Genomic DNA, 22,804 nt, shown 5'->3' with positions numbered 1-22,804 from the left:
ACAGCGCTTGGTCTGCCCTCCAGGCCTCTATAACCAGTGCCTGTGAAGAGACACTTGGTTACTCAGCCAGAAAACACCAGGACTGGTTTGATGAAAATAAACAGGAGATTTAAGAACAAATAGTTGGTAAGCACAGAGCATTTCTGAGCCTCCAGCAACAACCCAACTCTGGAGCTGTAAAGCAACATTACAGACGGCTCGAGGTTGAGGTCCAACAAAAAACCCGGGACCTAAAGAACAGGTGGTGGATGGAGAAAGCACAGGAAATGCAACAACTGGCTGATAGGCGAGGATTCTTCATTGCAGTCAAGGCCACCTATGGTCCAAACTCCCAAGAACATGGAAACACTCATCAAGGACACCGAGGCAGTCCGGGCCTGCTGGAAGGAGCACTTTGAAGATCTCCTCAATCGAGACTCTGCCTTTGACTCGGGTTTTCTCGACTCAGTTTGTCAACGTCCTTCGCCTGCTCCACGATGCAGGACATGATCCTTACCAGCAGTTCCATTGCAGACCCAATCCATGTCCGGGCCGGGGTCAAACAGGGCTGCGTCATCGCTCCAACTCTCCTCCATCTTCCTTGCCGCCATGCTCCAGCTCGCAGTCAACAAGCTCCCCACTGGAGTGCAACTAAACTCCAGAACCTGTTCAACCTACACCGCCTCCAGACCAGGTCCAAGATCACCCCAACCTCTCGTTGAGCTTAACATCCGTAAGACAAAGGTCCTCCACCAGCCTGTCCTCGCCGCACAGCACTGTCCCCCAGTCATCAAGATTCATGGCGCAGCCCTTGACAACGTGGACCATTTCCCATACCTCGGAAGCCTCTTATCAGCAAAGGCAGACATTGATGCGGAGATTCAAAATCACCGCCAGTGCAGCCTTTGGCCGCCTGAGGAAAAGAGTGTTCAAAGACCAGGCCCTCAAATCTACCACCTAGCTCATGGTTTACAGAGCTGTAGTAATACCTGCCCTCCTGTGTGGATCAGAGGCATGGGCGATGTATAGAAGACACCTCCAGTCATTGGAGATCTATCACCAACGATGTCTCCGCAAGATCCTGCAAATCCCCTGGGAGGACAGGCGCACCAACGTTAGCGTCCTCGACCAGGCCAACATCCCTAGCATTGAAGCATTGACCACACTCTAACAACTTCGCTGGGCAGGCCACATAGTTCGCATGCCAGACACGAGACTCCCAAAGCAAGCACTCTACTTGGAACTCCTTCATGGCAAACTAGCCAAAGGTGGGCAGCGGAAACCTTACAAGGACACCCTCAAAAACCTCCCTGGCAAAGTGCGACCTTACCACTGACACCTGGGCAAAGACCAGCCGAGGTGGAGAAAGTGCATCCGGGAGGGCGTTCAGCTCTTCGAATCGCAACGCCGCGAGCGTGAAGACATCAGGCGCAGGCAGCAGAAGGAGGGTCTGGTAAACCAGTCCCACCCCCCTTCCCCTGACAAATATCTGTCCCACCTGTGACTGGGTCTGTGGCTCTCTTATTGGACTGTTCAGCCACCAAAGGACTCACTTCAGGAGTGGAAGCAAGTCTTCCTCGATTCCGAGGGACTGCCTATGATGATGAAATATTGGCAAGGATAACAGCCCTGCTGCTCTTTGAAATAGTGCCATGGGATCTTTTACATCCACCTGAGAGGGCAGACAGGGTCTTGGTTTAAGGTCTCATTTGAAAGATGGCACTCCCAACAGTGCAGCACTCCCTTGGCACTGCACTGGAGTGCAGCTGAGATTTTTTGTGCTCCAGTCCCTGAAGTGGGACTTGAACCCACAACCTTCTGACTCAGAGGCGTGTGTGCTACCCACTGAGCCACAGCCTACACTAGGATGAGAATTTTAAATGCGAGAAGTTGACGGACATGGGGAAAATGTAACTCGGCGAGCACGGGGGTGATGGGATCATGCTTGTTAAATGTAGCTAAAGAATGTTGAGGACCTTTGTGGCTCCTTTCATTCTTAACGGCTCTGACACCTGGCGGGAGATCCTCATGTCGGTGCAAGTCATCCATTATACAAGGTACAGTCACTCCTGGAAAATTTCCTCTAATTGCAACTTGCAACCTCATCCTCTGCAAACTAGTTTCAACTTGATTCCAATTGGAAAGGAAACCTTCCTTCCATTGTTGAGAAGACCGAGGTTCACTGAAGGAGCTCCTATGACTGACCACTGCTGGTTGAGAGTTGGCACCATTTCTAACCATTCCCTCGTGTTTTAATGGCATTTGGTGTAGGGTCAGCATTTAAAGAGGTCAGCTGATTTTTCCACAAGGCGAAAACACCATGTACTCTGCTGTTCCTGAATGGAATGTAAGCATTCTTAATCAGTTGTATGTAGGAAGACATTGTCGGATATGTAACTGGGACAAATATTTGGTTGCTAAATAAGATTTCCTTTTGCTGCCCCTGCTCCACGCCCCCGCCCTCCCCCCGCCAACATCGGCCATTTGGTTCATTTCTCTCAAAGGGAATGATTCATCGTGCTGGTTATGGTCCTTTGGGCACTGGCAGGCCCTCTGACTTTCATTACTAGTGGCCATTGTTTGTGAGTGGTCCATCTTCCAACCTCTACCCTCCGTAAATTTAGAGAGACCGAGGCGGAGAGGTTTAGAGAAGGAATTCCAGAACTTACGGCCCCAGCAGCTGAAGACACAGCCACGAGCAGTAGAGCGATAAAAATCAGGGATCCGAAACTCTGCTGCCTGTTTCTTAACTCGCACCCATTCCCAGTACAACAACGCCTCAGATTTTAAAATTCTCATCCAAGTTTTTAAGTCCCTCCACGGTCTCCTCATCCTATCTCTTCGAGCCCTAGAAAACGTCCGATCTCAGGGATCCTCCAGTTCTGGCCTCTTGCGCATCCCCAAATTTTTATCGATCTACTGTTGGTGGCTGTGCCTTCAGCTGCCGAGGAATTCCCTCTCTAAACCTCTGTCTCTATATTGCTCTCCTCCTTTACAGTCAGTCATAGGCAGTCCCTCGGAATCAAGGAGGACTTGCTTTCACTCCCAAAGTGAGTTCTTTGATGGCTGAACTGTCCGATACGAGAGCCACAGACCCTGTTACAGGTGGGACAGACGTTCGTCGAGGGAAGGGATCGGTGGGGCTGGTTTGCCGAGTGCTCATTCTGCTGCCTGCGCCTGGCCTCTTCACGCTCTTGGCGTTGAGACTCGAAGAGCTCAATGCTCTCCCGGATGCACTTTCTCCACCTCGGGCGGTCTGTGGCCAGGGTCTCCCAGGTGTCAGTGGTGATGTCACACTTCACCAGGGAGGCTTTGAGGGTGTCCTTATAACGTTTCTGCTGTCCTCCTTTGGCACGTTTACCATGAAGGAGCTCCGCATAAAGCATTTGCTTAGGGAGTCTTGTATCTGGCATGCGAACTATGTGGTCTGCCCAGCGAAGCTGATCGAGTGTGGTCAGTGCTTCAATACTGGGGATGTTAGTCTGGTCGAGGACACTGATGTTGGTGCGCCTGTCCCCCCAGGAGATTTGCAGGATCTTGCGGAGATATTGTTGGTAATATATCTCCAACGACTTGAGGTGTCTTCTATACATCGTCCATGCCTCTGATCCATACAGGAGAGTGGGTATTACTACAGCCCTGTAGATAATTAGCTTGATGGTAGATTTGAGGGCCTGGTCTTCAAACACTTTTCCTCAAATGGCCGAATGCTGCACTCGCACACTGGAGGTGATGTTGAATCTCCGCATCAATGTCTGCCTTTGTTGATAAAAGGCTCCCGAGATATGGGAAATGGTCCACGTTGTCGAAGACCGCGCCGTGAATCTTGATGATTGGAGGGCCGTGCTGTGCGGCGGTGACAGGCTGGTGGAGGACCTTTGTCTTACGGATGTTAAGCGTAAGGCCCATGCTTTTATATGCCTCTGTGAATACATTGACTAAATACTGGAGTTCAGCCTCTGTTCGCAGACACAAACATCGTCTGCATACTGCAGCTTAATGACCGAGGTTGGGGTGATCTTAGACCTGGCCTGGAGGCAACGTAGGTTAAGCAGCTTCCCACTGGTTCTGTAGTTTAGTTCCACTCCAGCGGGGAGCTTGTTGATTGTGAGGTGGAGCATGGCGGCGAGGAAGATTGAGAAGAGAGTTGGAGCGATGATGCAGCCCTGTTTGACCCTGGTCCAGACGTGAATTGGGTCTGTAATGGATCCGTTGGTAAAGATCATGGCCTGCATGTCATCGTGAAGCAGGCAAAGGATGTTGACCAACTTTTGGGGTCGTCTGAAACGGAGGATGACGCTCCATAGACCCTCACGGTTGAAAAAGACCATGTATAAGGACTGGCGCTGCTCCCTGCATTTTTCCTGCAGCTGTCGTGCTGCAACGATCATGTCTGTTGTGCCCCGTAGGGGATGAAATCCGCATTGTGATTCCGGGAGGAGCTACTCGGCCACAGGGAGAAGTCGGTTGAGGAGAACTCTAGCGACAACTTTCCCAGTGGCTGATAGGGAAATTCCCTTGTAGTTGCCACAGTCGGACTTGTCCCCTTTTTAAAAAATGGTCACAATCACTGCGTCTCTGAGATCTCCCTCCAGATGAGAGAGATGAGGTCATGTAACAGCGCCTCTCCACCATACTTTAGCACCTCAGCAGGGATTCCTTAGCCTTGTTATTCTTCAGCTGTTTTATGGCTTTGCCTACTTCGTGCATCGTTGGAGTTTCACTGGGTGGCGGGCCGCATGCTGCGGGATGGAGTTGAGAACACTCGAGTCAAAGGCACTGCCTTCTTTACAGTGAGTTAAAGGTGCTATATTAATGCAAGTTGCTATTATTGGTCAGGCTTGTGAATTGGTCGAAGCTCAGTCCAATCTTTCCTTTCCTGTCGTTCACAAGGCCTACAGGGTAAGAATCAGGAGCACAAACAGGTTTTGATCCTTTACATTTTCTTTCCACTTTCCCTGTGAAGATCCTTTGACTCAGCTGCCCCTTTGCACCAGGCGGCCAAGACTAAGATCATGAGGCAATAGTATAACCAAAAGTGGAGGAGCAACCCCTTCAGGTACTATACAGGGGTCGCATCCTCTTGCACTGTTATAGACACATGGGCCATTGCTTCTCTAGACCACAAAATCAGACATTATCTGAAGTGTTAATTGTTGATTTTTTGGGAAGATTTGACTGGTGATGAGAATTTCTTCCTTTGCTAAACCTGAAGGTGCTGCAGAGAAAGGGTTGGCAAATGAGCAGTTGCATCATTAGGGTAGATAGTGAGAAATTGTTTCCTCTGATGAGGGAGTCTAGAACAAGGGGGCAGAACCTTCACATTAGAACTAGGCCGTTCAGGGGTGATATCAGGAAGCACTTCTACCCTTTAAGTGGTGGAAATCTGGAGCCGCCATCTCCTCCAAAAAGCTGTTGAGGTTGGTGGCACGATTGAAAATGTCAAAACTGAAATTGATAGATTTTGGTTAGGCAAGGGTATCAAGGGTTGCGGAATCAATGCGGGTAAATAGAATTGAGGTACAGATCAGTCACGATCTAATTAAATGGTGGAAAAGACTTCGGGGCTCAATGGCCTCCTCCTACTCCTGTATCCCATTGGACAATTCTGCGATTTTGGGTCACGGAAAGAGTGACATTTCTACACCGGATCTCCATGTCTACGAGCAACCCCCACCCCCCTTATTCAACCCAGGGTTGCCAACTCTGCTTGGAAATATTCCTGGAGGCTCCATCATGTGATCTCCTGCCTTCAAATGCCCCACCCTCCCACTCCTGCCATTGATCACGCGACATGCCCATCCTGAATGTTTAATGCCTTCCCCCACCAACTGGAAAGCAAGCAGACTCTTCATTAATCGATTGGCTGTATCAAACTGTCCTTTTCCAATCGCCAATATTTCTATGATTGATATTCAAGGAAGATGAGCGAAAAACACTTTTTAACGCCTCTATGATTATTCTGGGTTGCTCACAGTCTGGAGATTAATCTTCAATTTCTAGAGACTCCAAGACAACTTCTGGCGGGTTGGTAACCCAAGTCCCATTGCAAGAATCACAAACCCATGAACCCGTTTGGCATTGGAGGGTGAAAGGGAGCCAGTTTCAGCAGTAAGTGCGAGAGGTTGGCTCGGGGAACTCGCTCTGTCGTAACCTGACCTGCAGAACGTAATCTGTAAGCACAGTTTTCTTCTCTGTCGGTTCTCACTGTATGTTTGGCAGAAAGAATGAATAAACTTGTGTTTGTATGTTGCCTTTCATGATCTCTGGACCGCTCAGTGTTTTGAAGTATTTTTGAAGTGTAGTGGCTGCAGGAAACACAGCAGCCAAAATTGCACACAGCAAGCTCCCACAGCAATGTGATAATCACCAGATAATCTGTTTTTTTTTCATTGATGTTAGTTAAGGTTAAATATTGGAATTCCCCTGCTCCCCTTCAAAATAGTGCCATGGGATCTTTTACGTCCACCTGAGAGGGTAAATGGGGCATCGGTTTAATGTCTCAGCCGAAAGACAGCACCTCCGACAGTGCAGCGCTCCCTCAGTACTGTCCTGGAGTGCCAGCCTAGATTTTATTCTCAAGTCTCTGGAGCGGGACTTGAACCCACAACCTTCTGATTCAGAGGCGAGAGTGCTATCCACTGAGCCATGACTGACATATATAGAAGTAAAGAGCAGTGTAGTTCTCAGCAGTGACTGCAATCTGATTGTTTGCAAGTGTCCTCTAGTGTTAAAAATTTGTGCTTGGGAGTCTGCTGATGCTTGTCCTGTGCACTGAACATGGAGCAGATTGCGACCCTAACATGGTTTTGACCTCGCTTCTCCCGTGCGAAGTTAGAAAGCTGACAAGATTTATTAAACTGTGAAAACATTAGTTTATTTTTTTTTTAAAGAAGTCAGTCCCTTTATGTGGCCTTGTGGCCGAAACCAACTGGTCGGCTCCTGAAGGAATGAATGGAAATTCTTCAAATTCTTAGGAGCAAAAGGGTGAAAGAGAAATGGAATCCCTGGGGGATGCAGCAATTTGGAGGTTAAATTTAAACTGTCAATCTTTGCTGCTGATTCTTTTTAGTGGGATCTGAAAGGACTTCCGACTACAATGCCCCTGTTCATCTGCCTGTGCGTGTTATGTGCGTCTATTAATGAGACGGCCCAGCTAGCCAGGAAGATTCTATACAATTCGCGAATAATGGGATTCCAAAACCTCCCAACCTCGGGACAATCTTTTCAAGTGTTGCGGTCACGCAAGAAAACTGGAATCTGCAGCAAATCTCGCCCAAAACATACTTCTCCGTAGATATCCTGCCCAGTGTGGGGGTGGGAGGGAAATGTCTGCTTTGCCGGGAATCATTCTGATGTCCTTGCAGCAAATGGGAGGCAAGTGGTTTGCAAATCAGTGTTGACTGAAGTCGGTGGGTGTGAAGGCATCCAAGATTATCATGGCAGGGAAACTTTTTTTAAATTCTTTTCCAAAGTTGTGACTTGTGGTGGACTACCAATCTATCTACTGCTAATGTTGCGTGTTGGGAAACTATTTGACCATGATTGGGAGGCATCACAACTGAGCCTGATGGATACACGTTCCGGTTCAGGCGAGCACCGTCTGACCCCCTCTACATGTTGAGGATGGGTGACTAAGCAAATTAAGTAAGACAACAGAAAGCCCATCCACCTCCCCATGACCTTTAATGGCGCCACCATCACCAAATCCCCAACCATCAACATCCTGGGGGTCACCATTGACCACAAGCTAAACCGGACCAGCTGTAACAGCGCTGGCTACAAGAGCAATACAGAGACTGGATGCTCTGGGATGAGTGACTCACCTTGAGGGAGATTAGGGATGGGCAATGAATGAATGCAGCCTTGCCAGTGATGCCCACATCCGAAGTTGTGCACTGTGTAGATATGAAAACCTTCCTACTACAGAAAGGTTTGGAGCGGTTGCAGAGATTAGCCCAAGGGTGCTGCAAGTGTGGAACTTACTTGGACCCTGTTATGGGAGGATCCCACAGTCCTGCAGGAACAAGTTAAACTCTGCATGCGTAAACTTGCATATGTACATTTTTTTTAAAAGTCATTTTTAAGTCATTTAATTCCAGGCAGACCCTATGGAGAAGGTTAAGAGGCTAATGCTGAGTGGAGGAGAGAACCCCCAAATAATCAGTGTTGAGGGACATCAGTTAGGCTGAGACACTTGAGAAGCTGGGATTGTTAGTGTTCAAGCAGAGAAGGTTAAGGGGCGATTTGATAGAAGCATTCAAAATTATGAGGAACTGCCTCCTCGTGCTAGATTATTGATTCTAACCTCTAACATGTCTTTCCTCCTTCCTAGTCATCAGACCACCTTCTTTGCATGTTTTTCAAACTTCCCCCATCCAATCACAAAACCCCCCTTAATAGTTGTAGCTAGCCACCCACCCTCCATCGGAACGCCTACGCGGCAGGCGAGCCCCAGGTGGGCAGAGGAAACTTTTCAAGGACACCCTCAAAGCCTGCTTGATAAAGTGCAACATCCCCACTGACACCTGGGAGTCCTTGGCCCAAGACCATCCTAAGTGGAGGAAGAACATCCGGGAGGGCGCTGAGCACCTCGAGTCTCGTCGCTGAGAGCATACGGAGGACAAGTGCAGGCAGTGGAAGGAGCGTGTGGTAAACCAGACTTCCCACCCACCTTTTCCTTCAACGACTGTTTGTCCCAACTGTGACAGAGACTGTAATTCCTGTATTGAACTGTACAGTCACCTAAGAACTCACTTTTGGAGTGGAAGCAAGTCTTCCTCGATTTCGAGGGACTGCCTATGATGATGATGATGATCTATAAGATGGCGACGAGACATATTACGACATCGTCTGATACTAATGCATGCAGACCGAGAAAGTCCAGGGTTAACGTCTGGTCAAATGAGCACAGAGTAAGCTGCCCTTAGCAGCTCCAGGCTCAAGAAGGGATTGTCTTGGCCAAGGTCTCTTCTGTTCAGGCTGTCCTGGAGGATGGCTAAATGGTTGTCTGGTGAGGAGAGGATCATCATTGGCTGTTGATGGTCCTCCATTGTGGAAGAGGCCATTCTGTTGAGACACCTGAACCTGAAGAAAGGCCATTTTGAGAGGGAGGTGTCAGAGCAGTGGGCGTTGTCCATTGAGCAAGGAGCGCTGAAGGTCAATTCATTGATTGCTGAGTCTCTGCGATTTGAGGACATTTTAACTGGTATCTTTCTTGGCAAGAAAAGAAAGACTTGTATTTCTATAGCGCCTTTCACAACTTTGGATCATCCTAAAGTGCTTCACAGTCAATGAAGTACTTTGTTGGAGTGTAGTCACTGTTGTAATGTAGGAAGCCGGAGCTGTCAATTTGCGCACAGCAAGCTCCCACAAACAGGAATGTGATCATCTGTTTTTAGTGTGGGATAAATATTGACCAGGAAACCGGGGAGAACTCACCTGCTCTTGGAGTGCCTGGGGATCTTTCGCGTCCATCTGAGATGGCAGACCTCTCTGCTGCGATGGTTTAACCTCTCGTCCAAAAGGCGGCAGCTTCAACAGTGCAGCACTCCCTTAGTACTACATTTGAGTGTCAGCTTAGATTATGTGCTCAAGTGTCTGGAGTTGGAAGATCCATCTATCAGATGCACTGCAGCAACTCACCGAGGCTTCTTCGGTAGCACCTCTCCAAACTCTCGACTTGTACCACCTAGAAGGACAAGTGCAGCAGGTGCATGGGAACACCACCACCTCCAAGTTCCCCTCCATGTCACACACCATCCTGACATGGAAATATATCACCGTTCCTTCATTGTCGCTGGGTCAAAATCCTGAAACTCCCTCCCCCTTCACCACGCGGACTACAGATGTTCAAGGCGGCGGCTCACCACCACCACCTCTGGGGCAATTAGGGATGGGCAATAAATGCTGTCCTTGCTGGTGATGCCCACATCCCATGAATGAATTAAAAAAAAAAAAGTTATCCTTTGATATATTTGAGGTTACAGGTGTCTTCAACTAAAAATAAATTCAGCCTTTTGTTTCTTTTATTTTTTTTTAAATATGTTTGGGTTAACTTCAAAGGATGTATTTTGAGGAAATTGCATCTTTTAATTTGTATGTATAATTCTGGTGCTCTGCCAGGAACCAAAGATTGAATCGCAGTTGGAAACTGCCTTTATATGTTTTATAAACCTTTTCAAGCTCACTTCAAAGGTGATGTCAAAGGCAGCCATGGGGTTCACATACAAATCTGTGCTGCTTGATATCTGCTTAAGTGAATATTACTCGAAAGGCATGCTACTGTGCCGAGTGTACTGGTCCCTCACACTCCCGTTGTAAATGTACGGGATTCAAAAGAGAAAAAAATGCAAGTCTGAAAATACATAAACTGTTCTGTCAACATCTGTTTAGTAAAGTAACTTTATCAATAAACTGCAGATCAGACTCTGATTTAATCTCTCCTTTATTCTCTCCTCTCCTCAGTGGTAGTCCTTGCACCTTCGCATCCCAAGCTTGTATGTTCAAGTTCCACTCCAGAGACTTGAGCACAAAATCAAGGCTGACACTCAGTGCAGCGTTCCCTCAGTATTGCACTGGTCGGTGGTGCCGTCTTTCAGATGATCTGTTAAACTGAAGCCCTGTCTGCCATCTTGGGTGGATGTAAAAAATCCCACGGCACTATTTTGAAGAAGAGCAGGGAAATTCTCCTCCGCGCCATGGCCAATATTTATTGCTCAACCAACATCACTTTTTTTTAAAATTGGGTTATTATCACATTGCTGTTTGTGGGACCTTGTGCGCAAATTGGCTGCCACATTTCCTCCATTGCAACAGTGGCTAGACTTCAAATGTAAAGCGCTTTGGGATGTCCTGAGGACTTGAAAGGAGCTGTAGCGATATAAGTCTTTCTCTCCCCTCCTTTTGCTTCCCTCTTTCTATTTCTCACCTTGCTCTGTTGCCCTCACTCACTCTGTCCCTCCTCTCTCAATTTTTCTTGTCTGGCCTGTAGCCGCTGCCTGATTACAGGAGGGAAGCTGAGATGCCAACATGACTGGATGGGAGATCTAACCAGTATTGTGTGCTGCACTCACCTGCTGTGCCATGGAAACACCTGGTGCAGTGCCACATTTTCACTTCACTTTGCAATCACTTGTCTCTGAGCAATCAGAAGCCAGGTCCACCAAACAATTTCTCCAATCACGGCGAGTTAACGAATCACCTTCCCCTCGACATTCAGGTACTGTGACTCTTTGTTTGAGGAATAGTCAATGAGATCAGCAGTGTTTAATATCCCTGAAAGACAGACTTAGATTTGTATAGCGCCTTCCATGACCTCAGGATGTCCCAAAGCACTTTACAGCCAATGAAGTATTTTTGAAATGTAGTCACTTGTAATGTAAGAAATGCAGTAGCCAACTTGCGCACAGCAAGCTCCCGAAAACAGCAATGTGTTAAACGACCAGTTAATCTGTTTTGGTGATGTTGGCTGAGCGTTAAATATTAATCAGACACTGTGGAGAACTCCCCTGCTCACCTTCGAAATAGTGCCATGGGATCTTTTACGTCCACCTGGATCCAAAATATGGCACCTCCGACAGCTCAGCACTCCCTCAGAACTGTCAGCCTAGATTATTTGCTCAAGTCTCTGGGGTGAGACATGAACCCACAACCTTCTGGCTCCGAGGCGTGAGTGCTACCCACAGAGCTACAGATGACACCTAGGGGCTGAAATTCGGTCCCGCTGATTTTAACGCTAAGCGGTAGGTACTGCCTCAAACTGCAAAATTCAGTTTTGCCAACCAAAGATGAGAGAGCAGAGTTAAAGGTGGCATTGCACACTCCTCCTCGGGCACCAGCAGAGTGGCATATCGGGAGGCCTACCGAATTTCCCGACTGTAGGCATGTGAGTTTTTTTTAAAAACGGGGGGGTGGGGGGGGGGAAGAAAGTTTCAGACACTCTCTCACCCACACACTCACTTTTCCCCCCCCCCCCCCCCCCCCCCCCTCCCCGGTCCCATTAATACCTAAATGCTTTTTTAAAAAAAACATAACCACTTGCCTTGATCCCTGGACGCTACCGCCCCGGGATCCCCAATGTCCCGCCACCTTTTCCAAGCTGATAGGGCCACCATACTTGCCAAATATCACAGCTACAGCAGCAAGGGGGTGTTGCACCCTCTGATGTCATCACGTGAGCGCGCAGCGGTACGTCTTGGTGCCACCCCAACTACCCAACTAAATTTCCAGTCAGCCCAGGAACCCGGTCGCCGCCGAGGGCAAGGGCTTAGCTGCCCCTCTTTGGGGCAACGGGTGGCGTTTTAAAAACACATTTTGAACCCCACCCCCCGCAAAATCTAAACAAGAGTTTGTACTACCCTCCCCAGGGAAAAACTTGGGAGTGACAGTGTAATATGCAGAGGAAATTGCTTAGACAGGCAAAGAATTTTGTAGCTGCAAGCTATAAGTACATGTGAAGACCGGCTGGGGTGTTTAGTGTCAGATATCAGCTCTTTGTATTCTGCTTTAGAACACCCTGCCTTAGTGTGTGAGATTCTGGCTGAACAGGTTCATTTCTGCCTGTGGCTGGATTGTCAATTTACGCGCCGCCCCCGCTTTTTCGAGGACCTGACCTGTGACAGCTCCAGATTTCCACAGCTCCTGTTATCCCCCTTTTTTATGTTGATGTTGCTTTTTTTCACGGAAATGCTTCTCTCAATGCGCTCAGTATTAAATTCACCATGTTGCTGTTGTTTGACCCACATTAAGCTGGCTGAGAAGCTTATCGGCTCTGGCGGAGTCAGGTGGTTGTGGGTTCAAGTCCCACTCCAGACACTTGAGCACAAAAATCTAGGCTGTCGCTCCAGTGCAGTACTGAGGGAGTGCTGCACTGTCAGAAATTACGTCTTTTGGATGAGACGTTAAACCGAGGCCCCGTTTGTGTTCTCGGGTGCATGTACACAATCACATGGACACTATTTCAAAGAAGAGTTCTCGATGGCCTGGCCAATATTTATCCCTCAACCAGCATCACTTTTATTACAAAAAATAATAATCTGGTCATTTATCACATTGCTATTTGCGAGAATATGCCGTGAGCAAACTGGCTGCCACGTTTCCTACATTACAGCAGTGACTACACTTCAAAACAAGGTACTTAATTGGCTCTGAAGTGCTTTGGGACACTGAGGTTGTGAAAGGTCCGGGAGGGCACTGAGCACCTCGAGTCTCATCACCGAGAGCATGCAGAAATCAAGCGCAGGCAGTGGAAGGAGCGTGCGGCAAACCTGTCCCTCCCACCCTTTCCCTCAGTGATTGTCCCAGCTCTGACAGGGACTGTGGTTGTTTTGGACTGTTCAGCCACCTAAAGACTCATTTTAAGAGTGGAAGCAAGTCTTCCTCGATTCCGACGGACTGCCTATGATGATGATGATGATATAAATGTAAATCTTATTTTTCAAGTGAGGCAGACAGCAGGTCCGTTACAAAAAAGCAAGTAAGTGAAGTGAGAGATTTGCAGGAGCTTGCAATCCGTTAAATCTAGAACTAAGTTGCCAACAGCACAGAACACTCAAATCAAGAATTTCACAAATTGCAGATCAAAAGTGGCCAATTTGCATACTTTGTACTGCAGCACCAAGACCCTTAATTTAGCGAGCTTGTACCAAACAACAGCAAATGATTAACATATATTTTACTCAAAAGTACTTAGACATCTAATGTATATCACTGTCTGGGTGAAGATGGGCCAAGATTGAAACTGCATTTTGTCCAGGCAGTGTTGCGATGTAAAGCAGATCACTAGCTTATCCTTGTCAAATTATTTATGGCAAGGCTTGGCACACTGGAATTCAGGTATTTTCTTATCTTTATCCCAATCTCAACATGGTCCATTTCAGTCTAATGCTGTGCAGTACAGGAATGTCGCAGTCTCACGATTTGCAGCCTGGGTTTTCCACGAGATGAGGAACTTTATTTTTTTTTAAATCACACAGTTTACCTTGATTCAGTTGGTAGCACTCTCGCCTCCTAAGTCAGAAGAACATGGGTTCAAGACCCACTCCAGAGACTTGAGCACAAAATCTAGGTTGACAGTCCCAATACCGAGGGAGCACTGCACTGTCAGAGGTGCTATCTTTCAAATGAGATGTTAAACTGAGGTGCCATGTACCCTCTCGGCGCTATTTTGAAGAAGAGCAGGGGAGTTCACTGTGTCCAGGACAATATTTATCCCTCAACCAATACTTAAATTACCAGAACATCTATTTTTATCATATTGCTGCTCTTTTTGAAAATAGTGTCTCCGTTTAACGTCCCATCCGAAAAATAATGTGTTCAAGTCTCTGGAGTGTAGGGTACCTGACTCTGGTTGGCGGCATTCCTGAAGGTTAGATCATGTGACATTCTGACCACATGACATCTGACCATGAGATTCCCAATCACATAACTACAAATATTAATTGCATTTATCTTTTCAAGTTTGGGTCCCTTGTAGTGTTTGAATTTTTGCTTGTGGTTTTGTGCCTGTAAACATAGAAACATAGAAAATAGGTGCAGGAGTAGGCCATTCAGCCCTTCTAGCCTGCACCGCCATTCAATGAGTTCATGGCTGAACATGCAACTTCAGTACCCCATTCCTGCTTTCTCGCCTACCCCTTGATCCCCCGAGTAGTCAGGACTTCATCTAACTCCCTTTTGAATATATTTAGTGAATTGGCCTCAACTACTTTCTGTGGTAGAGAATTCCACAAGTTCACCACTCTCTGGGTGAAGTTTCTCCTCATCTCGGTCCTAAATGGCTTACCCCTTATCCTTGGACTATGACCCCTGGTTCTGGACTTCCCCAACATCGGGAACTTCTTCCTGCATCTAACCTGTCTAAACCCGTCAGAATTTTAAACATTTCTATGAGGTCCCCTCTCATTCTTCTGAACTCCAGTGAATACAAGCCCAGTTGATCCAGTCTTTCTTGATAGGTCAGTCCCACCATCCTGGGAATCAGTCTGGTAAATCTTCGCTGCACTCTCAATAGCAAGAATGTCCTTCCTCAAGTTAGGAGACCAAAACTGAACACAATACTCCAGGTGTGGCCTCACCAAGGCCCTGTACAACTGTAGTAACACCTCCCTGCCCCTGTACTCAAATCCCCTCGCGATGAAGGCCAACATGCCATTTGCTTTCTTAACCGCCTGCTGTACCTGCATGCCAACCTTCAATGACTGATGTACCATGACACCCAGGTCTCGTTGCACCTCCCCTGTAGCTATCGCGCGACAAATTCTATGAACTAGGAGGCCAACTGGTAGCAGCTGAAGAGGGGAAACCGATGACTGGGCGGGAACCGTGGGTGGACAGAGGGACAAACTGAGAGGGTGGGGGGGTGGGCGACTGAGGGGAAATTTGAGGTGGGAGGAAATTTGATTCCACCAGCAACTAATATAATTCACTGAAATTGTGCTGATAACCTAGCAATATTGGTAAAACTCCGATTCCCCTCATAAGGAACTGTAATACTCACATCTATATGTAATTGGTGTGACATCCCTACATCCTAGCAGCAATCCTATAACCCACTGAAGCTACAGCCGGAATCCTCCCCCACTGCACAAGGTATGGTGAGGCTCTTCAGTCAGTGCCACTTTTAATAGGCCCGATCTCTTTGGATTCTGGTTCCTTGTGAAAGTGACAACTCTGAACTGGAAACCTCAGTTTATTCTATACCACTCCCTGGGCTTGGACTCAATGAAGGAAAGTTTTTGTAGAATGATAGAAATTACAGCACAGGAAGAGGTCATTGCACCCCTGGTGCTGGTGCTCTCTCCTGTAACCCCATTTGCCTTCATCCCACTCTTGCTCTTCCTCCCCCCACCCCAGATCTTTTTTTCTATCTCCATTTCAAATATATGTCCCATTCCCTTTTGAAATTAAGTTGTAGTCTCTGCCTCAATTGACACATGTGGTAAGGTATCCTATAGTATAATCGCCCTCCAATCAAGCGCTTTCCTCTTCGTGAGAAACCTTGTTTTCCATTCCCAAATTCCCCATTCGCCTACCAATAGAAACAATCTTACACTCTTCACCCACAATAAGGTCCCGAGGTTTCACTTAGCACTTTACTGGTAGCTCCTCTCGGTTCCACTCGCCACCTTGCTCTGCTGTCCCTGGCTCTGTGGGAAATGCTGGTCTGCATGCCCAGCACAACCCATTTTTCCCCTCTTTCCTCCTCCCCCTTCCCCCCCCCCCCCCCCCCCCCCCAACCCCTTTCTTGAGTCCCAATTGCCCGGCCACTAGTCTCTGTCTTTCCCTCCCCCCCCCCCCCCCCCCCCATGAGCCTTGCAAATATCAGAGCTCCCCAGCCCCCTGACCATTTCAGGGTCCTCGTGCATGCAGAGACTCTCAAAACCCGAGGTTCTCGGCTCTCCAGCTCCCCGCCGACTGTGTTCTTGATGGTCCCAACTCCAGCAGCCAGTGAGTCGGGGCAGGGGGCGCACTGCGGCGGGAAATTTAAATAGCCGATCTCTTAGCTGCTGGAGGCAGAGCTCGGGAGAGGTATCCCCGATCCCGGGAAACTCCGTGAGGTTTTACGAGCAATATTTCATAGCAAACAACCTGGCAGGGGAGACGGACACATTGGACAAGCGCAAGGCGATACTGCTGACTAGTTGTGGGCCCGAGGTCTACCGCCTCGTCAGGGACTTGCTGGCACCCACGAAGGCCAAGGATAAGACATACGATGAGCTGACTGAACTAATTCGCGACCAACTAAAACCAAAACCGAGCATCCTCATGGCCAGGCACCGATTCTACACTCAGCGCAGAACTGAGGGACAGGAGACTTCAAAATATGCTGCCGACATCAGGAGACTTGCAGCACCATGTGATTTCGGTACCTCAACGAAGCATTGCGAGACATCTTCGTTATGGGAATTTGCCACGAGGGCCTCCTTCACAAGCTATTATCTGCCGACACCACAGTAAACCTGCAGAAGGCCATCAGCATCAGTCAGGTGTTCATGACCTCAACCTGCAGCCCCAAGCAAATTTTTCATCCTGTGGACGTGAACCCGGCAAGTACTGTACACAGAATGGTGCCTTTCACTGGCAAGACTGTAGAATGTGGCTCTGCCCAGGGCAGAGGACAGAGAGCACAGGCTTCAGGGTTCCAGAACTCGGAGTCCGCCGAGGGGTGCTAATCGAGTAGCACCTTGCTGGCGTTGCGGAGGAAACCATAGGGCTCACCAGTGTCATTTTGCTGAGTACGTATGCAAAGCCTGTAACACGAAGGGCCACCTCCAGCATATGTGTAAAAGAAATATGACTCCCCGCCTAGCAGAGGAATCGGTAGATGACTTTCAATCCAGAGGGGAGTATGATGATTTGGCCAGAGAGGCAGCTCCGCCCCAAGAAATGTATGGCGTGTATACCTGCACCACCGATTGTCCTCCAGTGAAGAAGGAAGTCGAGATAAATGGTGTTTGTCTTCATGGAAGTGGACATGGGAGATGAGCCAGTCAGTGATGAGCCTTTGAGACGCTATGGAATGAAAAATGACCCAAGCTGGTTCCAGTACAGGAAAAGCTGCGCACCTACACCAAGGAGCTGATCCCAGTCCTTGGTCGTGCGGATGTAAATGTAATCCATAATGGCGTGGAGCACAAGTTACCTCCTGTGGATTGTTGCAGGTGATGGTCCAACGCTACTCGGAAGAAGGTGGATGTGGAAGATCCAGTAGAAATGGGAAGACCTCTTCACTCCAGCAGTCGATGTACCCCATGCTCAGAGGCAGAGGAAAACCTCACCTTCGCTTGGGCCATGCACCAGAGAAAAGACCAGCACAGCACCTGAGGCACAGACTGTTCATCATGACTGCATGGCAATGAGCCGACCAGAACAACCTAAAAGTACCTTCCCAGCTCCAGTGGCAGGACTCCTGGGGAGGAAGATCGGATTCCAGCTTTTGTGGCAGAATCGTGGGAGAGAAGGATCAAGGCAGTCGACATCAAGGACAGAGGCAAGATGGCGTCCCTGCTGTAGCGTGGCTGAAAAAAAAGATGGCCGCAGCCATACTACGAAGTGCGATGCTGAGGGACCAACACGTGGTGTCTAACAAAGGATTTGATTGGGGTAAAGCCAGCAGGGTTCTCTTAAAGGAGACCTGCAACCAACTGAACTTGGAGACATTGCCATGCATGGCAATCAATGTAAGGTGAACCGATTAAGATTGTGAACAAAATGTTGTTGAGAGATGTCGGAAATAGTGTCCCCAAAATTAGCAAGCGAGCGAATCCGGAAGGTGAAGGCATTGATCCTGATACCCTGCCCCAGGTCTATCCCACGCTGCAGGCATCCGATGGCACTATTCGCCACAGACCTGGAAACAAAAACGGCGCCAGTACACACAGTCAGCCGCCGTTGCCCACCACAGTGCAGCCCCCAGACCCAGTCACTACCTCGGCCATGTCCGGGAGCGAAAGTCAGAACCAACGAGTTCCACAAACAGGACCTGGAACAGCCAGGTTCCCAACACCATTAGAAGATTCTGCAGCCCTTGAAGGAGGAGAGGGAGACCACACACATCTGTGGCTCTGCCCACCACTAGACAACAGCAAAGGCCGAGTCCTGGCAAGGTGACCGAACCAAGCCCACCCCGCTAGCAGGGGGCGCAGTGCCGCTATCAGACGACTAGGACCCCGTCTGGGTGCTCTGGTTCCTGCGTCCTCGCATACCTGTACTGCTACCTTAGTACTTATCATGATTGAACCATGAGTGCAATCTACCCAATCCTGGTGCACGACTGCAAAATGTAACGAATGTAAGTCACTGAATCAAGGTGTCACGATACAAACTGTAACTTTCTTTCTTTGTACCTGCACTGTGTCTGATCCTGTATGTTAATGTAATAGGCCTGCTGCATGGTCTTGCTGTGGGGAGTGGCCGGGGTTGGGGTGGGGGGGGGGAGAAATAGATGTATGTAGCCATGGACATACACATGGCTCACAACCAGAACCCACTGGAACCTCCACTGCGTCATTGAACCATCCAAACTGGTAACCACTACTTGGAGGTTAACAGGGAGAGAACCAAGCCAAAGCACAGCCAAGGTGCAAGGGCTATTGGCACTTAAGTCTGGGGAGAGCAAAACCAGAGTGCACTGTGCAAAAGTAATCGGCACAAAGGACTTTGGGGAGAGTGATGTTCTATATGCAGACCATAGTTATACTCTCTGTAGTCATTGTATAGTTGCATAAGATGGAGGCTTGTTACCTGATGTATCAATAAGGTTTACACAGTGTATATACTATGCTGGCACCACTAGAGGGTGTAACTGGTGGAGACCGGGGTTTCCTGCCCTGTGGCGGCACGCTGTCCACCAGAGGGCACTGCGGAGGGGGACCTGAGGGTCACCTGCATAGGTGTGCAGGGCCCAGTATAAAAGGCTGCCCACCATGCTTGTGCCTCACTCTGGAGTTACAAATAAAGGACCAAGGTCACTACAGTTTGAGTACAACACATTGCCTCGTAGAGCCATTCATGTGCAAGGCACTGGCGTGTTCATGGCAGGGCTAGAGATGTGTAATAGTACCAACCACTGCTTTTTGGCATGGTTAAAGGTGTAAAATCAGTGGATAACAATGGAGGGTTTATTAAAATTACCAAAACTTGATGGATAATTTGGCCAGTTTCTCAAAAAATAAAGATCTATCGATTATGGGTATAGATAGATTTAGAGATAAATTGAAATATTTTTCCGCCTGAAAGAAGTAGACTCTCTCGCTCATTAGAACATTATTAAAGGACGCGCTTATATGTACTGTGAAAATGGCCGCCCTGGTCCGCCCTTTGTTTATGGTTGGTCCCCTTGGAGGATAAACCACACCCTGAAGTTACTCTGGAATGTGTAACTGGAACCGCCAATCCAAAAGTCACACTGACTTTGCAAATTGTAACGGGATCCACTCTAACTTCCAGAAGCCACAGAGGATAGATCTCCCCAAAATACACCAATGGCCAGCTAAAATGCCTTACCCCAGTGCAAGGGTGTTCCTCCCGCAGCCAATATGCTGCTGACCTCAGGAGACTTGCGGCACCGTGTGATTTCGGCACCTCAACGAAGCATTGCAAGACATCTTGTGGCCTGGACAGCTGAAGGAACGGTCGCCCATTTCTGTTTTAAATGTACGACCGCTTATTCTGAATCTCGGTTTCCTCTTTGCATCTATCCTGTCAAGCCCCCTTAGAATCTTGAATGTTTCAATAAGATCACCTCTCATTCTTCTAAACTCAAACGCGTATTGACCCTACCTACCTTTCTTCATAAGTCAAACCCTTCATCTCAGGAATCAACCTCGTGAACCTTCTCTGAACTGCCTCCAATGCAAGTATATCCTTCCTTAAATACGGAGACCAAAACTGTGCGCAGTACTCCAGGTGTGGCCTCACCAATACCCTGTACAGTTGTAGCAGGACTTCTCTGCTTTTATACTCTATCCCCCTTGAAATAAAGGCCAACATTCCATTTGTCTTCCTGATTACTTGCTGTACCTGCATACTAACTAGTTGTGTTTCATGTACAAGGACCCCCAGATTCCTCTGTACCGTAGCATTTTGTAATCTCTTCCCCATTTAAAAAATAATTTGCTTTTTTATTTTTCCTATTGGTGGAATGCAGAAATCTCGGAGGGTTATAGGGCTGGAGGAGGTTATAGAGATAGGGAGAAGCAAGGCCATGGAGGGGTTTGAACACCAAAAGAAAAGAGCCAAAAAAAAAGCAGTCAGGGTTAACCAGTGTCTGAATCTCTTCAGTGCAGATCGCTACTGGTCAAACCCGTGAATGCAGAGTTTGGAATGCAGAGAAAAGGAAGTTTTGAGATAATTTCCAATGCCTTGTGTTTTAAATTCTATTTCAGCTACTCAGTGGCAGTTTCATACTGGGGGCAGCAGGGAACACCATTCATAACTGCCAGTACACGGGAGAGCAAAATATTCAGGCTGGCTGTGACCTTGGCTTCAGCTACCTCTTGTGCCCTTGTGTTTAAATATAATGACCCTGTACTGCACGGAGATGGTTGTAGCACCCGAGGACTGGAATTCCAATGCAGAGAACCATTTGTGAAACCGGACGGCACTGTACGAAGGGATAAGTTAGTTTCAGCATTAATCCCTGTCCATGAATGGCATACTTGCAATTCTTGCACAGATGATTTATTTCTGAATTTGAACCTTGGGAAGGTTGCTCCTGGTGACGGTGTGTGTAAGGTGATCTCATTGTCAGTGCTGTGCAGACAACCCCAGAGCTTAAAACCTCCACAGTCGATGCAACCTGTGTAGGAGGGCTTTGATCCTGTGACTGCATCTGGTCTCTTTCTGCTCACACCTGTACGGCAGGTTTTAAACTCTTAACCCACAGACTGGAGGTTTTTTCTTTTACTTGACACACTGGCTCTCTGGGAGGTCGTCTTCCTGTGCAAATGCTTATTTTTGGTCTTTGCAGTTTGATGGATGTAACCAGCAGTGATGATTTATTAAACACTGGGATTATTTTGAGAGGAGGGGGAGAGGTAGGGAGAATGGAGCATAGAAGAGGAATTGGGGAAGGAGGAGACTTGAGGTGACTTATATGCTCTCCTGACTGGCCTTGCACCTCATAACTTCCGTAAACCATTGCTTATCTAAAACTCTGCTGCCCGTATCCTAACGCGCATCATCCCTGTGCTCGCTATCCTACATTAGCTCACGGTCCGGCAACGCCTTGAGTTTAAAATTCTCATCCTCGTGTTCAAGTCCCTCCTTGCCCCCGCCCATCTCTAACCTCCTCCAGCCCCCCAACTAATGTTCCTGTTGAGATGTGTGTCTGCGCAGCGATCTGGAGGTTCCATGCAGGCCGCTCACTGGCTTTTCAGTTGGAATAACCACACAGGCACAAAGATTAGAATGGGCCTCGCAGCCAGTTAAAGGGCCCGCGCATCCAAAAAAAATGACAGAGAACATTGCCTACAACCAATGTTCCTTCAATTATTGTCTCTTGCATATCCCCCACTCCTTCACCACACGACTGCTGGCCCTGCCTTCAGCTGCCTCAGCCTTGAGCTCTGAAATTCTCTCAATAAACCTCCACTTCTCTCTCCTTGCTTGAGGACACTTCTTGGTACCTGTCCAATTGTTTCCTCCTTTAGCTTGGTGCTGATTTTTTTTCTGACAACGGTCTTGTGAAGTGCTTTGGGATGTTATACTATGGTATATTACGGTGCTATATAAATGCAAGTTGTTGTTTAATTGAGATGTTTTGTTCTCCAAGGCTGCCAACTTTACCTTTCTAAACCTTGCCATCCAGGCAGAGTGGCATTTTGATGGTGTTCCAACTGGCCTGTTTTACTTAGTCTGTTCAGAAGCGAGCTCATGCCTCATCTAATCTCCAAGGTTAGCCTGTGACTTTGAACTAGCAGAGTCTTATCGCACATGCTTGGAATTTTCTGTAAGAAGAAAAATTGTGCAAGAGTCAGATCGCCTTAGGTAGCTCTTACTCCGATTGCTTGAGAATAATTGAAGATTGTTTGTTGGGACTGTAACTAAATCTAGTTTTATTCCGTAGAGTTTCTGTTCCAGGGCAGCTCTACTTACTTCCTCCTCACCTGTTTGGTGTAATTTTGAGCCAGGTTGCCTTTATAAATCTAGGGCTATCATCCTTTGTCTGGCATCTCACATTGGAGGTTACACATTGGGAGTGTTTGCACTGTGCTGGCACATGACTGTTTGGGAAAGACTAAAATGGTGTAGTATTCCAATATTTGTGTAGTTTTAATAGAACATTTTCACTGCTACTATAAATGCTGGGAAAATCATGTCT

The 22,804-nt window shown here is 47.9% G+C and overlaps 1 protein-coding gene across 1 annotated transcript in view; it reads left to right on the top strand.

Moving 5' to 3' along the window:
- col18a1a (collagen type XVIII alpha 1 chain a) overlaps nt 1–22,804 on the top strand; it is a 468,959-nt gene that overhangs the window by 14,573 nt on the left and 431,582 nt on the right. The window lies entirely within an intron of this gene.

This window comes from Pristiophorus japonicus, chromosome 3 (assembly GCF_044704955.1).
Source record: "Pristiophorus japonicus isolate sPriJap1 chromosome 3, sPriJap1.hap1, whole genome shotgun sequence".
NCBI lineage: Eukaryota > Metazoa > Chordata > Chondrichthyes > Pristiophoridae > Pristiophorus > Pristiophorus japonicus.
Note: the sequence above shows the minus strand (reverse complement) of the source record. Positions and strands in the feature narration are given on the sequence as shown.